This window comes from Cavia porcellus, unplaced genomic scaffold, assembly GCF_034190915.1.
Source record: "Cavia porcellus strain 051 isolate PalLab524CR breed Dunkin Hartley unplaced genomic scaffold, mCavPor4.1 scaffold_7, whole genome shotgun sequence".
NCBI classification, from domain to species: Eukaryota; Metazoa; Chordata; class Mammalia; order Rodentia; family Caviidae; genus Cavia; species Cavia porcellus.
The window spans coordinates 15,601,008-15,617,398 of NW_026947490.1; the positions used below are offsets into that span (position 1 = coordinate 15,601,008).

Sequence of the window (16,391 nt, forward strand, 5' to 3'; positions counted from 1 at the left end):
TGGTGCCTTCTTTTCCCAAACAGTACATCCACTTTTCCTCCAACACATTTTCACGTCTTCTTTATTTTCTGTTAATACTGACATACTCGTTTTATCTTTTCATCAGTTGATGGACATTTGAGTTTTCTCCACTTTTTGACTAAATTTTTGCTTATAGAAATTCTAGTGCATATAACCTTACACTTCTTATAATAAACTATATATAACAAGGTAGACCACAGTAAGCATTTTTAAATGCGAAGTTCTCTGACATTAAGTGCAGATTACTTTGTAGTCATCACCCCTCTTTACCTTCTCTAGAAGTTTCTTACTTTCCTAAACTAAAACTCTTACCCATAGTGGCATTTCTTGATTTTCTTTTCTTTTCCTTTTTTGTATATTCTCTAGGTATTGTCTTAGTGTTTACCATGACGATTACATGTAAAGTCTCTCTTTTAATGCCAAATAAAACTCAGTCACATAGAGAAACATTGCTCCTTTATAGTTCTACCATTACCTTACATTATTAAAGCTAAAAATTCTTTTTATATTGTATACTCATTAACATACATATATAAAACTTTCTAGGTATTCTTTTAAATTCTGTAGGCAACTTAAAGGGATATTTCAATCCAAAATTACGATACTTGTTTTTAATATCTGCCCATATGTTTACCTTTACTATAGATCTTTGTATCTGACAGCTTCAAGTTTCTCTTGCTTCCTTTTGTTATAACTTGAATGACTCCAATTAGTATTTCTTGAATATCAAGTCTAGTGATAATTAACTCTTTTAGCTTTTGTTTACTTGAAAATGACCTAATATGTTTGTTTTTGAAGGACAGTTTTCTTTTTCCTGTAGTTTCCAATAAGATATCCTTAGAACAGTGGCCTTAGCCTTTCCATATTTCTGCCAATATTCTGTTCAAGACCCCTTTTTTCTAAGAAGATTCAAGCTTTCTGTACAGCTCTTTTCTTGCTCTGAACTCTCACCTTGAAGATTCATTCGTAGCAATCTAGGCGTTTTAGAGCAGTCACTTAAAAACTGGTCCACTGTCAACCACCTATTACAGTTCCACATCCACCCTTTTTAGGTATTTGTTGTAGCAGCACCCTGCTGTCCTAAGGTGCCAGTTTTTGCTTTAGTCCATTTGTGCTGCTATAACACAATACCTGAGCCTGGGTAATTTATGAACAGAATAGCCTCATAATGCTGGAGGCTGGGAAGATGTTAGCATTGACACTTTTGGTCCCCTGTTAAGAGCTGCTCTGTACATCCAGATGGCTCCTTGGTGCTGCATTCTCTTTATGTGCTTACAAGGGTCATAGCTGAAGGTGGAAGAGCAAGAAAGCCAAACACTTCATGAAGCCCCCTTCATGAGGGCCTAATCCTATCCACATGGTAAGGAGTCCTCACAACCTCAACATATGTTAAAGGATTCAATTCCTGTCACACTGGAAACACATGAATTTTGGAGGAGACATTCAAATCATAGCATTGGCATGTAACTGAATTTTAGCTTTATCTGTTCTGATAATTTATCTGTTGATTGGACTGTAGTTCTTTTTGGGTTTTTGTTTTGAAACAAAGTGTCATTGTCTTAGTATGTTACTCAGGTTGGTCTCTTAACTTCTGGGCTTAAATGCCTGCATCAGGCAGTAAGTAGTTGGGACTGTAGGTTCATCCATCCACTGGTTGGAGTGTTTCACCTGTTTACATTTATTGTTGTCATGGACCGACCTAGGTGGATTTGTACCTGCCCTTCTACTCATTTTTCAGTTGTGTCACTTTTTTGTTGTCCTAGTCCTCCTTTATTGCCTTCTTTTAAAGTAGTTTCTAATGTGTATTTTAATTTTTTAGATGACTTTGTTCACTATATTATTTCTTTAGTGCTTAACATATAAATCTTATAAAAATACCTCGTTATATCAGCATAATTCAAGTAAGATACAGAAATGTTAACTCCCATGCAACTATTCCTATTTATCCCTTTGTAGTATAATTCATATTACACACATCTAAATGTTTCAAAGAGATATTCCTTATTTAATTTTACTGTATATGTCTGTTATTAAAAGCAATATGAAAAAGTATATAATTTTTATATTACTCTTCTCATTTCTGGTCCTCTTCATCTGATCCTGAGTGTTAACAATTAAATTCACTTCCTTACCCCAATAAACTTTGCTCCCATTTATCTCTGTTGTTGGCAAATAGATTATGTTTCAATATATCATAGGCCCAAATCTTACATACATCAATATGTATGCATATACTACTACTTTTTAAAGTACTAGAGGAAAAAAGATCATGCATGTGTACCATGTGGGTTTTTGTTGTTGTTTGTTTCTTTGTTTGGTGCTGGGGAATTGAACCTAAAATCTATGCAGATTAAAGCATGTGCTCTACATCCCCAACCCCTGTAACTGCTTTTAATAGTGTATTTATACAGCTTGTTCATTTAGATTTTTGGATGTATACATTGATTTTTTTCAGTAAATTTGGAGATTCTTGCCCACTTTTGAAACTTTTTATTGCTTCTTCTTCCTCTTTTGGTACTACTATTACACATACTTTGGTGTGCTTAATGGTGTTTCATGTTTTTCTGAGATTCTATTTTTTTCCACTGTGTTTTCTTTGTTGTTTTTACAGAATCTCTATAATCCATCTTCCAGTTTGCTAATTCTTCTGCCAATTTGTATCTACCTTTAAGTTCCTTCAGGGAAATTTTCATTTCAGCTATACATTTTAATTCCAAAATTTCAAGATAGTTATTTTAAATATTTAAAAAATATATATATATATTTTGGTGCTGGGGATCGAACTCACAACCTCATGTTTGCCAAGCAGGCACTTATACCACTGAGCTAGGGTCTGGGGATTTAGCTCAGCGGCATAAGCGCCTGCCTTGCAAGCAGGCAGTCGCGAGTTTGATCCCTGGTACCGATAAAAATGAAAAAGACAAAAAAAAAAAAAAAAAAAAAACCACTGAGCTAAACCCCCGGCCAATTTGTTTGTTTTTTGAAGTATCAGGGATCAAACCCTGAGCTGCATTCTGCAGCCTTTGAGCACTTTACTGTCTTTGCTTGTCAAATCTGGTCACTTTCGCAAGTAGTTTCTGTGGCCTGCTTATTTTACAGTACTTTTCTCTTTCTTTGTCTTTCAGGTTTTTTTTTTTTTGGTAGAAATAGAAATTGGATGATTTGATAATTACTGCAGCTCTGGTACTTTTGTCCCCAGCCCTTTACCCCAAGAATTGTTACTTTTGTTTGTTCTTGTTTAGTGACTGGCTGTATTATTTTAGTGACGTCTATACCCACCGTAGTGCAGAATCCCTGATGTTATCCTTCAGGGAGTAATCATGGCTGTCCAGACACCCTCAGATGACATTTTTGTTAAACAAGGCTATCTTTCTTTCCCTGAACGCACTCAGCTGTTAAACTCTACCACTTGTGACTGATGGCATTATTGTTTTTAGTAGTGTTCAGGAGCATGTATTGTTTTACACTCTAATGCAGTCAAATTGGGGCATGGTTGAAGTGACACTTCCTGAGGTCACTGTTTGAGATTTGTTCTCATAGTAGGAAATGTCAGGGCTGGAGATTTAGCTCAGTGGCGTAAGTGCCTGCCTGGCAAGTGCAATGTTGTGAGTTCAATCCCTGGTACAAAAAAATAATGTCTTCCCAGGTATTCTGGTTTTGGGCAAACTAGCCAGCCTATAATGCAGCATATATGTACAACTCCAGTTAATCTATCAGTCTCAATTTTCTTTCATCCAAATTTTCACTATTTTTGATGGTATTTTTAAACTTCTCCACATTCTGTTGCAAATGAAGTCATTTAAGCTCTTCATTTTGTCCCCTGGACAAAATTTTTCAGCTACAGCTTTGGTGTACAGTAGGGATAATGGCATTCACTTTTCTGAGTGGTTCTCCCACCTTGAGAACTCAATGCTTGGTAGATGGGGGATTCAGGCCCTCTAGGGGTTGCCTGTTTTGGTATGCAACATGAAATTCCTATTCTATGGGCTAAGGCAAAGCAACTGGAACTGTAGCATTCTCAGCAATTGTACACCCAGGTAGGGCCTACATTTTGTGTATGGAGGCTGTGCAGAAGGGAACCCCCATCCCTGGCTGTACAACCCAGGTTACCAGGGAAGGTTGGGAAATCATGATGTTCTATCCCTTGAAGGAAGATAAGCAGGTGACTAGATGCAAGGGCTCAGGAATACTGAGGAAACCTGTGTCCTTGTCTGCATCAGTCTGTAGTAGAGTCTTTGTCCAGTAAGAATAGATGGACAAAGGACAGCACAAGCTTGGGTTGTATAGTGTAGACTTACAGGGTCATTTCTGGAGACCTTAATTCCCTTTTTTTTTGTAACTTTTTTTATCAGTTTCACTGGGGAGAAACACTATTATGCCAGAAGTGGAATTTCCTGACCAATTCTTAACAGTTATAATCATGGACCATGTAAGTATTTTTCTGAATATTTTCTTTTTCTGTATGTTTCTACGTAATTCTAATAAATCCATACTCTTTTTTCACTTTCTAGTGTGAGCTTTTTTTTTTTTTTTTGTCTTTTTCCTTTTTATCGGTACCGGGGATTGAACTCACGACTGCCTACTTGCAAGGCAGGTGCTTATGCCGCTGAGCTAAATCCCCAGCCTCTCTAAGTTAGATATTTTTTGAACAGGGCAAAGAAGGTATAGAAACAGCTTTATTAATAATTCATGAGGCAACACAGCCTGTGCTGCACTACTTCTTTTAATTTATAAATAGATTATTAATTTCCATACATTTGGCTAGTTACAGAATGCTACAGTACATAGGAAGATTTCTTCAAATTAAATAGATTCCTCTCCCTATCCCCCAGGTTTAGGGTTTAAACTTAAGCCCTTTCACACTGAGCTACATTCCTAGCCCTTTCTAAATTTTGAAACAAGGTACTGCAAAATTACGAGGTTACCCAAAATGGGCTTGAAATTGTAATCCTCCTGTGTCAGTCTGTGAGTTTACTGGCATACGTTACCATGTTTTAGGATTGGTTAAAGACAGAATCTAATTTGGAAGGGCTAATTTCCTTATCTCTTATGGCATAGGCTTCTATCCCCGAGACTACTTGTTTCTTATTTGTTCCTTCCATAATGTAATTCTGTATTTATCTCTTTTTCAAAAATGTTTCCTTCAATTTTACCTGTAATACCTGTAATCTTACCTGGATTTATTATTTCAGGAATTGGTGACGTTTGGGGATATAGTCATCAGCTTCTCTCAGGAGGAGTGGGAATACCTGGATTCTGCTCAGAGGGTTTTATACTGGGATGTTATGATGGGGAACTACAGCAACTTGGTGTCACTGGGTAAACTTGTCAGTGTACAATCTGCTCTGAAACAGATTATTTTGCTAGTCTTGTTATATGTTGAACAAGAAAGACCAAAAACTGACTGCGCTCATAGAATTTATATAGTGGCAGCTGACCTACGTAACAAATACTCAAATAAATAGAGAATATCTATCTATGTATCTATCAACTGATGAATCAGTAGCTAGATATGTGAAAGAACAACCCAATCCTGTGTATTCTTGTATATAGTGGGAAGAAATTTGTCCTTCAAGTTTTTGTTCTGTTTGTTGTTTGGTTTGTTTGTCTTGGCACTACTGGGGATTGTACAGTTCCTACAGACTTCCCACTGAGCTATGTCCCCAGACCTTTTTTGTACTTTTATTTGAGATAGGCTTTTGGTTAAGTCCCTGAGTTGTAAAGATTAGGCTCAAATTTACAGTCCTCCAGCCTCAGCCTCCCAGAGTGCTGAAAAGTCCTTGTGGATTTTAAGGAGTTAGGAAATTAATGGTATTACAAAAGAAAAAATTATGAGTACACAGTTGAACAAATGTATATGAAGGTAAGTAGTTATTGGAGGAGGTATAAAAATGAACTGACTTTTAAGTTACTTGAGAGTTAACTTCTAGACAGAACAATGAAAAGGAGCTGGCATACACTGAGCTTACTTGTGAGAAATGAAACATCCTGTAGTAACTCTAAATGCAATTAAATATGGTGGAGTAAGTCTAGAAGTGAATGGTTAAACTGTGCAGCAAAAACACGCAGGTTCTGTGAGAAGTGAATGGTTCGATAAGAATATTAGATTAGTGAAACATGTTGTATGTTTGGCTGTTGTCTTTTATCCTTCCCCAAGAAAAACTGCCTCGCCCTGAGGCAGTTAATTTCTCACACTGCTTTTCTTGTGTTTTTTTCATATACACTAATATTCTAAATAAAAGGTGGAGTATTCTTGGCTTGGGGTTTCTCCTGGGATTCTCCCTAATATGGATGCTCTTGTTTGAGATAGCCCCTCTGGGCCCTCTCAGTGACTGAACTAAGTCTAGTCTCTGAGTAATCCTTTTTTTTTTTTTTGGTCTTTTTTTTTTTTATCAGTACCAGGGATCAAACTCACGACCACACACTTGCAAGGCAGGCGCTTATGCCACTGAGCTAAATCTCCAGCCCCAGTAATCCTTTATTTTCTACACTGCTATGGTTGTACACTGTGACAATTAGAACAAGAGGGGAAATGAATAAAAATGAGCTCATGTGAACAGCATCTTTTATCTACAGGTAAACCATTTATTTTTTTGGTACTCGCAGTCAAATTCAGGGTCTTGTGCTTGCCAGGTAGGTGCTGTGTCACTGAACTATATCCCCAGCCTAAGAGTTTTTAATTTTATTGTAGGAAAAAAAATTGGGCTGGGGATACAACTCAGTACTAGAGTCACAATCTAGCATGCATGTTACCCAGGGTTCATTTCTAGCACCAAAAAAAAAAAATAGATAGATAGATAGATAGATAGATAGATATCATAGAATTATTACTATGTGTGACTTCTCAGATTGTGGTCTGCATTAGCCATACCTCTACCAGACATGTCCAGTTCTATATCTATAGATTTTTAATTTAGCTTATCTTAATTTGTTCCTAAACCTCAGTACTTATCAATAAGCTTATAATGTAATGGTCAATTACTTAAGTTTCAAATATGTTGATTTATTAATCTTTTTCTTATTGTAAATCTCATAATCCTATGTTACACTATTGTTTTCTGAGCTATCTTTCTCCAAATTTCATAATCATTCCCTTAAGATAAATTACTTTGCTTGTTCTGATTTTTATGTTTTACTTTTGTGACACATGAAAAATAAAATTACTTTTTCCTTCCTTTCAGATTTGGAGACCAGGGATCAAACAAGTTCATCTATAGGCAAGGGCATTATTGAAAGTAATGATTCTCATTTGGAAGTAATGGAAAGCACATTTGCTGGTCTTGAGAGCCCCAATTTTAGAAATGACCGGCAAAGCAAAAGCAAGATTGAAATATGAGGACTTAAAGGGGGATATTTCAATAAAATAAAAATAACCTCTGACAAAGAACTCAATTATAAAAATAAAGGATGTGTTATGTTACCTAAGAAAATGGATGGCAGTAATAAGCCCTATGAATATAAAGAATATGGGAACATCTTTGATTGTGATTTAGACTGTGACCAATATCAGAGAATACTTATTGGTGAGAAAAACCTATGAATGTAATGAATGTTGGAAATCCCTTGGGCTAGATAATTTACATACACTACAACTGAACACTAACACTAGGTTGAAATTTTGTAAATATAAGGAATGTGGTAATACATTCAGTGTTTATGAAGATATTAATGTATACCAGAAAATTCATAGTCATGGGAAGTTCTATAAACTTAAAAAACATGGGAAGATCTTGAGAAGAGCTGGAGAAATTGCTTGTTTTCAAATAATTCATGATGGTGAGAAGCCCTATGAATGTATGTTCTGTGGGAAATCCTTCAGAGCATATGCAAAATTTCTAAGACATTGCAAAACTCATACTGAGGAAAAACGTTACAGGTATATAAAATGTGGCAAGGACTTCAGATTTCATTCACAGCTTATTGATCAGAGAATTCATACTGGTGAGAAACCATACAAATGTATACACTGTGGATCGGTGTGCAGAGGAGGAGCTGGGCGGATCTGGAGTGCCGGCAGAAGCCCCTTCCTTTGTCTGGAGGACTGAATATCTCTGCAAGCAGGGAGGGATCCCAGGTTCCTGAGGCACCTCGGCCTGTGGCTTCCGGGTGCAGTGAAGTGGAGCAGCGGGTTAGAGACCACTACATCCGCCTCCCCATCCCGGCTGCACTTGGAGGTCTGCTGAGCTCCTGACGGGTGGGCGGGCCTATACTATCCCCCGAGCCCAGCCACGCCTAGCCATTGGTGTGCAGAGGAGGAGCTGGGCGGATCTGGAGTGCCTGCAGAAGCCCCTTCCTTTGTCTGGAGGACTGTGGATATCTCTGCAAGCAGGGAGGGGTCACAGGCTCCTGAGGCACTGCGGCCTGTTGTGAGTACCCTAACCCGGCTGCGATTGAAGAGCTGTGGAGCTTCCAAAGGGCAGGTGGGCGCACAGTGTCCCTGAGGCCCAGCTTGTCTGGAACTGCGGAGTTCTGAACAAGCAGAGGAGGGCCATTGGTTCTGCAGGCCCAATGGCTTGGGGTAGCGTGGTGCCAGAGTCTTGTAGCTGCAAACATAGAAGGGGATTTTCAACAGATCCTGAGGAAGCTTTCAAATAACACTTGAAACACAGAAATATAGGAAAATGACAAAACGAAAGACCAAATTACAACCTCAAACCTCCAGCCCATCTCAGGAAACCCAAGGAGGAAGGTATTTAGAAGAAAATATATCCCATCCACCTCATATATCAGACACAATAGCTACTGAAGTTGACAAGCAACTCCAGGAAGCTTTAAAGAAATTCAAACTCGAAATAATTTCCCAGATAAAAGAAGAAATGATAAAAGAAATGAAAGAGATTCTAAATATATCTAAAGAAAACACAGATAAAAAATTGGAGGAACTAAACAAAAAGATAGAATCCCTAGACGAGCAATATAAGAAACAAATAGAATACATAATGCAGATGCACAGAGATATACAGGAAATAAAAAACTCCACTGAAAGTTGTAAAAACCGCCTTAATGAAAGTGAAGATAGAATTTCAGACCTTGAAGACAGGATTGCAGCTAGTGAACAGGAAAGGAAAGATCTTTTAAAAATAACAAGGAATCAGGAAACAATTCAACAACTGCAAGACGATGCAAAGAAGAATAACATAAGAATGATAGGGATTAATGAAAAAGAAGGAGACACCATAAAGGATATCAAGAGGATATTTAGAGAAGTAATAGCTGAAAATTTCCCAAGCATGAGATCAGAAACTGACATCAGGATCAGTGAAGCATATAGAACTCCAAATAGTCATAACCAAAATAAAACTACACCCAGGCATATAATAATCACCATCCCAGAAATCCAACACAAGAATAGATTATTAAAAGCTGTCAGAGAGAAAAGACAGATCACTTATAAAGGAAAACCTATCAGAATCACAGCAGACTTCTCATCACAAACAATAAAGTCAAGAAGAGCATGGAGTGAAGTATTCCAGATCCTAAAGCAAAATGATTTCCAACCTAGATTGATATATCCTGCAAAACTATCATTCAAAATAGATGGTGCAATATGATACTTCCATGACAAAGAACAGCTGAAGAACTTCATGAACACCAAACCAACCCTGCAAAAAATATTGAAAGACAGTTTAGATACACAAAGGAAAAAACCACTAAGCAAAGCAAATAATTAAACAGAACAGAAAGATAAAGTTGCAACAGCAGAGAGATAAGATTCCTACAATTAACCAGCATTTAACAGTAATAACCATTAATGTAAATGGTCTCATGCACCAATCAAAAGAAACAGACTAGCAGAATGGATCAAGAAACAAAACCCATCTAACCCAGAAGGATACTCACAGACTGAAAGTCAAAGGATGGAAAACAATTCTTCATGCAGCAGGAATCCAAAAAAATGCAGGAGTAGCCATTCTGTTTGCAGACAACGTGAACTTTAAACCAACAATGACCATAAAGGATAAAGAAGGTCACTACATACTCGTAAGGGGAAAACTCCAAGAGGAAGAGATAACTTTCTTAAATATATACGCACCAAACTCCAGAGCACCCAGTTATATAAAACAATTATTAACAGAAATGAAAATTCAAATTATCAGTAACACAATTGTAACAGGAGACCTTAATACGCCATTGACACCAAGGGACAGATCAACCAGAAAGAAAATGAGCAAAGAAATAACAGAACTGAATCATACCTGTGAACAAATGGGTTTGATAGACATATACAGAATGTTCCACCCAACAACATCAGAATACACATTCTTCTCAGCAGTACATGGATCATTTTCTAAAATAGACCATATATTAGCTCACAGAACATATTTAAACAAGTGCAAAAGAGCTGAAATCATCCCTTGCATGTTATCGGATCATAGCACTCTGAAATTAGAAATTAATGATAAAAGATACTGCAAAAATCCCACAAACACATGGAAACTGAATAACACACTCTTAAATAATCAGTGGGTCACAGAAGAAATTAAAGAAGAAATTAAACAATACCTAAAAGAAAATGAAAATGCAGATACAACTTACCGGAATGTGTGGGATGCAATGAAAGCCGTCCTGAGAGGAAAATTTATTGCACTGGGTTCCCACATCAGGAAAACAGAACGAATACAAATAAATAACTTGATGCTACACCTCAAACAGCTAGAAAAAGAAGAGCAAGTGAAGCCCAAAGCCAAAAGAAGAGAGGAAATTATAAAAATCAGAGCAGAAATCAATGCAATAGAGACTAAGAAAACAATCCAAAGAATCAACAAATCAAAGAGTTGGTTCTTTGAAAGAATAAATAAAATCGATAAGCCCCTAGCCAACCTTATTTTAAAAAGGGAAGAAAAAGCTCAAATTCATGCAATAAGAAATGAAAAAGGAGAAATCACTACAGACCCAAGAGAAATACAGAAGATCATCAACACCTATTTCGAAAACCTCTACTCTCAAAAGTTTGATAACACAGAAGAAATAGACAGATTCTTAGAAGCATATGAAGTGCCAAAGCTAGATCAAGAGGATGTAAAACTGTTGAATAACCCAATCTCTGTTACTGAAATTGAAAATGTAATTAAGTCCTTACCCACCAAGAAGAGCCCAGGCCCAAATGGATTCACTGCAGAATTCTACAAGAAATACAAAGAAGACCTAATGCCGACACTCCTTAAACTATTCAATGAAATTGAAAGGGAAGCAATCCTTCCTAAGTCATTCCTGGAAGCAAATATTACTCTAGTACCAAAACCTGAGAAAGACCCAACTAAAAAAGAGAACTATAGACCAATCTCCCTAATGAACACAGATGCAAAAATCCTCAATAAAATATTGGCAAATAGGATCCAGCAAATCATCAAGAAGATTATACACCATGACCAAGTGGGATTCATCCCAGGAATGCAAGGATGGTTCAACATACGCAAATCAATAAATGTAATCCACCATATCAATAAAGCCAAAAATAAGAATCACATGATCATTTCTATAGATGCAGAAAAAGCCTTCGATAAGGTCCAACATTTATTCATGATAAAAACTTTACAGAAAATTGGAATAGATGGTCTTTACCTCAATATAATAAAGGCCATTTATGACAAACCAACAGCCAGCATCATACTAAATGGCCAAAAATTGAAAGCCTTTACTTTAAAATCAGGCACAAGACAAGGATGTCCTTTATCACCACTCCTATTTAATATAGTACTGGAAGTACTAGCCAGAGCAATTAGGCAAGAAAGAGAAATAAAAGGGGTAAAGATAGGAAAAGAAGAAGTTAAGTTATCATTGTTTGCAGATGACATGATACTCTACATAGAAGACCCCCTAAACTCCATTGAAAGACACTTAGATACAATAAATAAATTCAGTAATGTGGCTGGATACAAAATCAATACTCAGAAATCAATAGCATTCCTATACACAACAAAATCACAGAGAGGGAAATAATAGAACCTGGACTATTCACATTAGCAAGCAAAAAAATGAAATATTTAGGAATTACTCTTACGAAAGAAGTGAAAGACTTATACAGTGAAAACTATAATACACTGAAAAAGGAAATTGAAGATGATCTCAGAAAATGGCAAGACATCCCTTGCTCATGGATAGGAAGAACAAACATTGTGAAAATGGCCATTCTCCCAAAACTCTTATACAGATTCAATGCAATCCCAATAGAAATACCATCAACATACCTTATAGATCTAGAGAAATCACTCCTAAATTTCATCTGGAACCAGAAGAGACCTAGAATCGCAAAGGCAATTCTAAGCAGCAAAGACAAAGCAGGAGGCATCACAATCCCTGACTTGAAATTATACTACAAAGCAACAGTAGTAAAATCAACATGGTATTGGAATCAAAACAGAGCTGAAGATCAATGGAATAGATTAGAAGATACAACCACAACTACAAACACACTCAACCACCTTATCTTTGATAAAGGAGCCAAGCAGGTTCACTGGAAGAACGACAGTCTCTTTAATAAATGGTGCTGGAAAAACTGGCTCTCCATTTGCCGAAAACTAAAGCTAGACCCATGTCTATCACTATGTTCTAAATTAAAATCTAAATGGGTCAAAGATCTGAATATTAAAACAGAAACACTAAATCTATTGGAAGACAAATTGGGTAGAAACCTTGGAGACATAGGAGTAGGTAGAGAATTCATGAACAGGACTCAAACCGCACGGGAAATACTTCCCAGAATCAATAACTGGGACCACTTCTTATTAAAAAGTTTCTGCATGTCAAAAGAAATCTCCAGCATAGTGAAAAGAAAACCCACAAACTGGGAAAAGATTTTAGTGAACTCTCTCTCAGACAAGGGCCTCTTGTCTAAAACATATAAAGAATTAAAAAAACTCAGACCTCCAAAATTCAAAGATCCAATCCAAAAATGGGCATCTGAGATGAATACGCAATTCTCAGATGAAGAAATGCAAATGGCAAATAAATACATGAAAAAATGCTCATCATCATTGGTCATTAGAGAAATGCAAATTAAAACCACACTGAGATACCATCTCACTCCTGAAAGAATGGCCAGAATCAAGCAAACCAACAACAAATGCTGGAGAGGCTGTGGGGAAAAAGGAACTCTCCTGCACTGTTGGTGGGAGTGTAGACTGGTACAGCCTTTGTGGAGGTCTGTCTGGAGATTTCTCAAAAAGTTTGGATTGGAAATCCCATTTATTCCAGCTATTCCACTTCTAGGCATATTCCCAGAAGAACTGAAAGCATCATACCACAGTGATATATGTGCACCTATGTTTATAGCAACACAATTTGTAATCGCCAGATCTTGGAAACAACCCAAGTGTCCATCAACTAAGGAATGGATAAAAAAGTTGTGGTATTTCTATACAATGGAATATTATTCAGCTATAAAGAAGGATCACATTGAGATATTTATCAATAAATGGGCGCAGCTTGAGACCATACTCATAAGTGAAATAAATAAATCTCGCATGTATGAATACCGAATAGTTTCCCTAATGTAAGTAATGATTCAAATATATAAAAATATGTGGTAATCATGATTCCCCATTATGTGGCCTTGAAGCCTTATAAAATTTTCACTTATTAATTAGAAAGGCTTTATTCTGGGCTTCTTGATATGGAAATATTTGAAGCTATAGTATATGAAGTTCTATCCAAATATTTCAAGGAAAAAGACACACACTATGGTAACTACTATTCTTTAAAAAAATTATTTAGTTATTTCTTATGTTTATTTTAATTAAGGGGAAAAATTTAAAAAATTAGGATATATAATAGTAACTCTTTTTGATTTCCTATTAACTTGTTTTGAAGTCCTGTAATACTCCCACGATCTTGTTTTGACTGATTAGACTCTGTTCCATTCTGTGCGATAGTATCAAGTTTGAGGGTATAGGCAACTACTTTGAAGGCAATAAGATTCAATAAGATGCCCATTCTGGTTTGACTATTGTCTCCTTTGGAAGTCCTGTAATGTTTACAATGCCTAAGTTTTATTGGTCTTGTTCTCTACTGTTTTGTCCAACTTTATAATATCTAATGAGATAGACAATTCTTTTTAAGGAAACAAGAGACAACGTTGATAACCATTGTTAATAACCTTGTACTCTGTTCTACATCATGTGCTATGTTTATCCTTGGTTTTGACTGACAGCTTTGTTTTGCCATATTTGACTTTATTCTCCCCCCCCCAAAAAGTAATAAGAACTAAGGAGTAATAAAATGCAAAATGTGTAAATTTTGCTGTAAAAAAAGAGAGGGAGGAAAAAAAAAGAGCTCTAATGGATATAACAGCAAGTGTGTTTAGGGGTGTTAAATAGCTGACTATATTAATGTTTTTGGATCATTGAACACAGCTGTTTGCAGTCTCTCTGAATGTCTACTTTGTATTCTTGGATACTGTGATGTGAGCAACTATTTCCAAGATGATAATATGTAATCTATTAATAGGTGATTTCTTACTGTTATTTTTTTTTTGTAGTTCTGTATTATGTGTAACCTTATACCACTTTGTTTTGTTTTGTGTTTTTCTCTTTTTCCTCTTAAATAAAAAAAAAAAGAGTCAGCGACACAAGGGGAAAGCGCTTCACATCCAAATAGTAGCTAAGAAATAAGTTTTCAAACAGGCTGGACCCATTCCTTGCCTTCCTCACTCTCTCAGCTCCCCTCTTTCCTGGAAGGTGAGGTCTGCGTCCAACAAACATAGAGCCCATTTTCAGAAATGGAATTGTGTTGGAGATGTTGAAGCTGAATACACGTGCAGGGCTATGGCACAGCCCGGGCATGGCTGAATTAAGAACGGGGAGACACCTGGGTTGGGGCAAGATAGCCACAGCTGAGGACACCTGGAGATATTTTTCTCTTAATTCTCCTTAATTAGCACCATCTGTTGCTTGGAGGGGTCCTTGAACCCCTCCCAAGGTTTCCCGTGGGCCACCCAGAGACATTCACTGTCTTAGCCCACAGAGTCTCGAACTCTGCAGAGGGTTTTGATTCTCCCGGAACCCTAAAATCATACCACTTGTCTCATTTATTTAAGCCTTTTCCATACACTCATTTGGGAGATTGGGGATCTTGGCTAGGTCCCTGATCGATCTGGCCGTTGCTCACTCCACTTCCAACATAAACTCAGAATTGGACCTGACACACTCTAGGAATCCATCTATACACATCTTTCCCATGGCTTTCTTTGCTCAAAACTCAAAACCCCCATCCCACTCAAACACTCCAATGTGGAAGCACAACAGAGATTTTAACTACATACAAACTGGGAGGGCTGAGAGTGTGGCTCAGTAATAGAGCACATGCTGAGCACACCCTAGGCCCTGATTCCATCCCTAGCACCAGCAAATAAATAAAGTGAGAAAACTGAACTCAAGCCCAAATTCTACCCCTCTTTACAACCTTGAGTGAGTGCCACACTGCAGCTTCCTTATCTCCCACCTCGGAACACAGGTAATGCCACCAACACTAAGCACAGTGCCAGGCACATAGCTGCCTGTTACGGTTTGTGTCTAGATGTCCCCCTAAAGTCTCATGCAGTCATGGGGGTGGGATTTTTCCGGAGGTGGCTGAATCTAGTGTGTGATTGATTCATAGTGCAATGCTGGGATTAAGGGTGGGGGGCTTAGAGTAGAGAATGCTGGATCAGTTCACTGCCTGGATTGGCACTGGTCTAATCAAAGTAGACTGGATACAACATCACAGTGAGAAAGGGTTTGTCTTGCTCTCTCTCTCATTGCTTTTTCTGTCTTCCACTGCCATGTATGGTTGTCCTTTTGCCATGTGCCACTCAGCCTGGAACCAACTATGGACTAATATCTCTGCAAACTGTGAGCCAAATAAATCTTTCCTCCTTTAAGAGTTGGGTGTTTTGTCTTAGCAATAAGAAAAGTAACTGAAATACTGCCTTTGACAGAAGAAGCTACAAGGTTCCCAGTACCGGATGATGACAAAGATGTTTTCTTATCACTCATCTGCCCTTCTTCAACAAAACCAAAATAAAGCAGGAATGGGCTGGGGATATGTCTTAGTTACTTTTTACTTGTCGCTGAGACAAAATACCTGAAGCCCAAGGCTGGGAAAGGAAAGGTTTATTTCTTACAGTTTTTGGAGGTTTCAGTCCATACTCACTTGGCTCCAAGACAGGCAGGCATGGCTGGACTGCAGTTCATGGTGGCCGCCAACAGCCTACTTGAACCAGCAAAGAGAAAAACACAACTTCTTCCTGCCATTACATCACATCCTGGCTCCACCCCTATGTGGGTGGAGCACTGAAACCATCAATCCAAGCACTATACAATGAACCATCACATATGAAAAATGCAAACTCATGAGGCCTGGGGGACACAAACATAAACCATGACATTCCACCC

The 16,391-nt window shown here is 37.5% G+C and overlaps 1 protein-coding gene and 1 long non-coding RNA gene across 10 annotated transcripts in view; one reads left to right on the plus strand and one right to left on the minus strand.

Annotated features, from left to right (window-relative positions):
- Znf382 (zinc finger protein 382) overlaps positions 1 to 16,391 on the minus strand; it is a 124,546-nt gene that overhangs the window by 44,409 nt on the left and 63,746 nt on the right. The gene's annotated exons all lie outside the window — the stretch shown is intronic.
- On the plus strand, positions 6,116 to 7,451 carry LOC134476668 (uncharacterized). The gene is made up of 2 exons (XR_010048475.1): positions 6,116 to 6,597; positions 7,203 to 7,451. It is a non-coding gene; the product is annotated as an uncharacterized LOC134476668 (long non-coding RNA).